General features: G+C 37.3%; 1 pseudogene; it reads left to right on the forward strand.

Annotated features, from left to right (window-relative positions):
- Window positions 1-2,171: 2,171 nt before the first annotated feature.
- LOC104984362 lies at window positions 2,172-3,103 on the forward strand (annotated as a pseudogene).
- The last annotated feature ends 2,603 nt before the right edge of the window (window positions 3,104-5,706 follow it).

The raw sequence follows: 5,706 nt of genomic DNA on the forward strand, positions 1-5,706 counted from the left end.
CCCTGAGATTTCTTTGTAAGGAATGATGCTAAAGCTGAAACTTCAGTACTTTGGCCACCTCATGCGAAGAGTTGACTCATTGGAAAAGACTCTGATGCTGGGAGGGATTGGGGGCAGGAGGAGAAGGGGAGGACAGAGGATGAGATGGTTGGATGGCATCACTGACTCGATGGACGTGAGTCTGAGTGAACTCTGGGAGTTGGTGATGGACAGGGAGGCCTGGCGTGCTGCGATTCATGGGGTCGCAAAGAGTCGGACACGACTGAGCCACTGAACTGAGGTTACCATGAGATTAAAAAGGGATGATTAATAAGAGTCAGATAATAATGAGTAAACAAAGGGGGAACAGAGACAATTTATTGAAGGATAATGATTGATTAATTAACATGAACAGGGCCAAGAGGAAATTCAGAAAAAGAGTTGAGCTACTATTTGACATCACAAATTGTTCCTGTGGTTTTGTTGCTGCCAACCTTGATCCTTGATCTGTTTCTTAGATTGTTTAAAATAATATGTGTTTAAAAATAATACCAATTATTCAGAGTATTAAGAATTAAAATTGATGAGGGTGGAAAAACCTATATATTTTGAACTGCATAACTGTCAGACCTTGTGCTAATTATATTAATGTCATTTTCTAACTTAATACCTATACACCTATAGTATATATATTACCATGTCATTATTACTGATAAAGAAGCTGAGGCTCATAAAATCTGAGTGATTCACCAAAGATCATACAGTAAATATCAAAGCTTGGAGCTGAATTTAAATCTATGTTTCCAACTCCTTGCTTCTTTCATTGTGTCAGTCTGTCTGTCGCTAACTCTTTTCCACTTCCCACCCATTCCCTTTTCTGCATATAGGAAATACATTTTTTGAGTGTCAAAAGTACCATAAAGCTATTCAAGAAATAATGAATTATTTCTCCCTTCACACAGTCAGACAAAACTAAAATTACATCTGTGTTTATGAGAGTCAAACTAATAGTCCTTTTATTAATGAATATTTCAGATGTGTGCTTGTTATTGGTTAACTTATTTTAAAATCTTTGCTAAATAAATATACTTCTGTTGTTATAAACTGCTTACCAGTACAAGATGCTTTTGCTTTCTCAAAATAACGTATACAAATAATGATTGTATGACTCAAAGCAAGATTATCACCTGTAGTTTTAATCAAACTCAATATTGCTGTAACCATAAGTTTTGAGGGTGATAATTTAACCACTTGTGTTTATTACTGTATTCTCTGGTTTTCTTGAGAAACAGTATAGAATGTGAAAGAGTTGAGCAAAATACATTTTAAGTTACTCTGTAATTCAGATAGTCTATAAGCATTTAATTCTATAATATTCTTAGTAAATTTATTAGATTAAAAATATTGATAGCAAGTTAAGAGGTATTGATCAAAAAAGTTAAAAGACTATATTGAGAGCATCAGTGGCATTATGTGAGAGAAGTGATAAATAGTCAAACAGGAAAGAAAACAAAAGTGAGGGTACTACAAATTGTAATACAACTTCATTACTTTACCAGGTCACTGCATTGAACACAAAGCCAATAATTTTAGCATCAAACAAATCATTGGAAAACTTGAAAATAGAGCTTTATTTCCTTCAATGTTCATTTATGTTTTCCAAAATGTGAAAATTCTTGTGGCGACTCATGACTTCTGCCTTTTTGATGATCTTCAGTTTGAACATAACGATAGAAGTACTATGGCCTCTAAAAATATTACTCCTCCTGCTTTTTAAAATAAATTTGAGTGCTATGTTTTTATTTATTGTTATGTTACTCCCACTAAACAGCACAGACCTTCAGAATGGTGGAACTATGAAAAGCATGTTTTTCTACAACACTATAGAAAATGTTTGTCTCTAACTCTACACTAAATTCAATATCTGTCACTCATGATCAACTTCAAATCTAACTCATCACTAGCAGGTTGTGTTAATTCAAAAGTGTCTTAACTCATATATGCTTCCATTTCCTTTGTAAAATATGAGACTGGTTGTTTTGAAATTCAAAGTCTTATTTAGTGGTCAAAACTAATGTACCAATATTTTAACACAATGTCTGCCACACAATAAATGAGATATCCATGGACTGTCATCATTATCATTGTTATCATTTTATTATCACTATTTAAGATTCTCTCCAATAACAATCATGTGGTTTACTGAAGGAAATCAGAGTGCCAGGGCCACGTTCACCCTCTTGGGCTTCTCAGAATATCCCTACCTCCAGGTTCCCTTGTTCCTGGCTTTCCTCACCGTCTATGCAGTCACTGTGGTGGGGAACCTGGGCATGATCACCATCATCAGGATCAGTCCCAAACTCCACATCCCCATGTACTTTTTTCTCAGTCACTTGTCCTTTATTGATTTCTGCTATTCCACCACAGTTACACCCAAACTCTTGGAGAATTTGGTTGTGGAAGACAGAACCATCTCTTTCACAGGATGCATCATGCAATTCTTCTTGGCTTGTGTGTTTGCAGTGAGAGAGGCATTCGTGTTGGCAGTGATGTCCTATGACTAATTTGTGGCCATTTGTAAGCCTCTACTCTACACCGTGGTCATGTCCCCAGAGCTCTGTGCATTGTTAATGGCCTGTCCCTACACGTGGGGTATAGTTCTCCTTCCTGACACTCACCTATTTTCTCCAGACATTATCTTTCTGTGGGTCTAACATCAAAAATAATTTTCTCTGTCAGCACTCTGTCATCGTCTCCGTCTCCTGCTCTGACCCCTTCATCAGCCAAGTGCTCTGTTTTGCCATTGCCATATTCAATAAGGTGAGCAGCCTGGCAATTATCTTCACTACTTATATTTCCATTTTTGCCACTATCATAAAAATGCCCTCTGCTGGGATTCACCAAAAAAGCCTTCTCTACTTGTGCCTCCCATCTGACCACCATCACTACATTCCATGGGACTGTCTTGTTCCTTTACTGTGTACCCAGCTCCAAAAACTCATGGCTCATGGTCAAAGTAGGTTCTGTGTTTTATATAGTGGTGAGCCCCATGCTGAAACCTCTGATCTATAGCCTCAGGAACAAAGATGTGAAAGAGAGTGTCAGGAAATTAATGAATCACTAAATACAATTTGGTTGAAGATCTGTATGTCCAAAAGAAATTTGATCTATTACATAGTGTTGATTAAATCTTCTTGTAGAGATGATGACTCAAATTATGTAGTCAACTCACTAGACCATAAATTTAGAGTTATAAATTGGCTATTTGATCTCTTAGTTTCAGTTCAGTTCAATGTAAAATAAAATAGCTCTGTATCATATGTAAAATGATGTATGTTGTGGGTGTATGAAAAGTGAAACTGTGAGTTGTTCAGTCATGTCTGACTCTTTGCCACCCCATGGACTGTAGCCTGCCAGGTTCCCCTGTCCATGGAACTCTCCAGGAAAGAATGTGGGTAGCCATTGCCTTCTCCAGGGAATCTTCCTGGATTAAACCTTCCAGGGATTAAACCTGGGTTTCCTGCATTTCAGGAAAATTCTTCAACTTCTGAGCCAACATGGAAGCACTGTGGATGAATAGTGTCTTCCAAATATCCATGTCATCCAGAATTCAAATGTCACCTTATTCAGAAATAATATCTTTGCAGATGTAATTAAGGTAAGAGTCAAGATGAGCTTAAAGTGAACCCAAAATCCAATGAGAGTGTCCTTATAGGAGACAGAAAAAGATACACAGAGACACACAGGGAAGGAGGGTGTGTGACTTCCGCTTCTCTCTCTTTCCTCCTAAACCACACACAATTCTTAAAAAAAAAAAAAAAAAACCTCATTTTTAGTATTGTTGGTACATAACTGCTTCCTGGCTATTTGTAAAACTGAACTTTACATAGCTGTTGTGCCCCGGAAGCTGTGCTCCATCTTTCTGGCTGGTGCTATAGCTGAGCATAGACTGTTTCTTATACTCATCCTTTCAGTTGTATTGCCTACTGTGTGTCCATCATAGTTAACATATTTTGCATGAATATTCTGCTGCCTTTTTGGGTCTTGTTTTACTTTAGCCCATTCAATGAACTAAGAAAGTTCAAAGTCATCATTTCCTAGCTTTCCTTTCTGTCACTATTTTAAAGATAGTTTCTACCTGTGGGCATCACAGAGTCCTGTTTACCTGTGCCTTCCACACATCATCATCCTTTCTCTCTATAGCACGAGCGTGCTGTGTGCTAAGTCACTTCACTCGTGTCTGACTCTTTGAGACCCTGGACTGTAGCCCACCAGGCTCCTCTGCCCATGGCATTCTCCAGGCAAGAATACTGGAGTTGGTTGCCATGCCTTCCTCCAGAGGATCTTCCAGACATAGGGACTGAGCCAGAATCGCTTATGTCTCCTGCAGGTACCTTATCACTAGCGCCACCTGGGAAGCCTTCTACAGTATGCTCAGTTCCAAATGCTCATAAGTAATTGTTCAAGTAGAGTCTGTTTTATACCATGCCAATTCTCACACTGAACTCAGTGACATACAGTATACATACGGACATACTCACTGACATAATAGCTTGAAATATTAAAAAAAAACATGAAACACCTTGTAAGGAAGTTAATAGGCTCCAAAATATTTTAGTGCTCAATCCAGTGTTAATAAATATATTTCTATTAAATCATGTATGTGCCTATTCAAATACCACCTTCTAAGAAAATTCTTTTCTGAAAATCTAATATAATGAGATAATCACTCTTTATCCCATTAACAATATATTTTTTCTTAAAAACAGATGATATGTTAAATAAATGCAATAATTTATTTGTCTCATTTCCTTCTCCTTCTATACACTCCAAGAGAGTAGAATTTTCTGGTATTATTATTGTATTTTATATCTCTAATGCCTAGAAAATTACCTAGAAAACACATTTGGCCTTCAATGAATACTTGCTGGATGAATAAAAGATGAAAAGAAATGAAAATTTCTGACTAAATTCATATTTAGTACTGTGCTCACCTAGGTAAGGGAGCTTCTGTGGTGGCTCAGATGGTAAAGAATCCCGCTGCAATGCAGGAGACCCAGGTTTGATCCCTGGGTCAGGAAGATGTCCTGGAGAAGGAATGGCAATGCACTCCAGTATTCTTCTCTGGAGAATCCTATGGACAGAGCAGCCTGGCTACAGTCCATGGGGTCACAAAGAGATGGACACGACCAGGTGACTAACTCTTCACCTGGGTAAGACTTTAGATGATGTCTCCTTAATGAATATAGTTGTCACATGAGATTTAAAAACCTAAAATACCATAAATATTACACTCAAAGACTTATATGAGTGCTTCTATTGCTGAATACTCTATCTTGGAATATGTTTCTTTGTCTAATTTTAAGTCTTTAGATGTAGCTGCATATTCTATAAACATTTGACTCTTTTGCAGTTTTCAGAACCACAGAAATTACACTTCGATTATCAAAAGGGTCTCTCACGAATAGTCCTTGAATGTAGTTTATTAACACTGGTCATGTTCAATTTAGAGATCTTGCCCTTTCTAAGCTAATACAGATTTCAGAAAATCTGAAGAGTTTATTTAAAATTCTCCAAGCCAAGCTTCAACTTCCAGATGTTCAAGCTGGCTTTAGAAAAGGCAGAGGAACCAGAGATCAAATTGCCAACATCCGCTGGATCATCAAAAAAGCAAGAGAGTTCCAGAAAAACATCTATTTCTGCTTTATTGACTATGCCAAAGCCTTT

The sequence above is a fragment of the Bison bison genome, unplaced genomic scaffold (genome assembly GCF_000754665.1).
Source record: "Bison bison bison isolate TAMUID 2011002044 unplaced genomic scaffold, Bison_UMD1.0 scf7180017863993, whole genome shotgun sequence".
Lineage (NCBI taxonomy): Eukaryota > Metazoa > Chordata > Mammalia > Artiodactyla > Bovidae > Bison > Bison bison.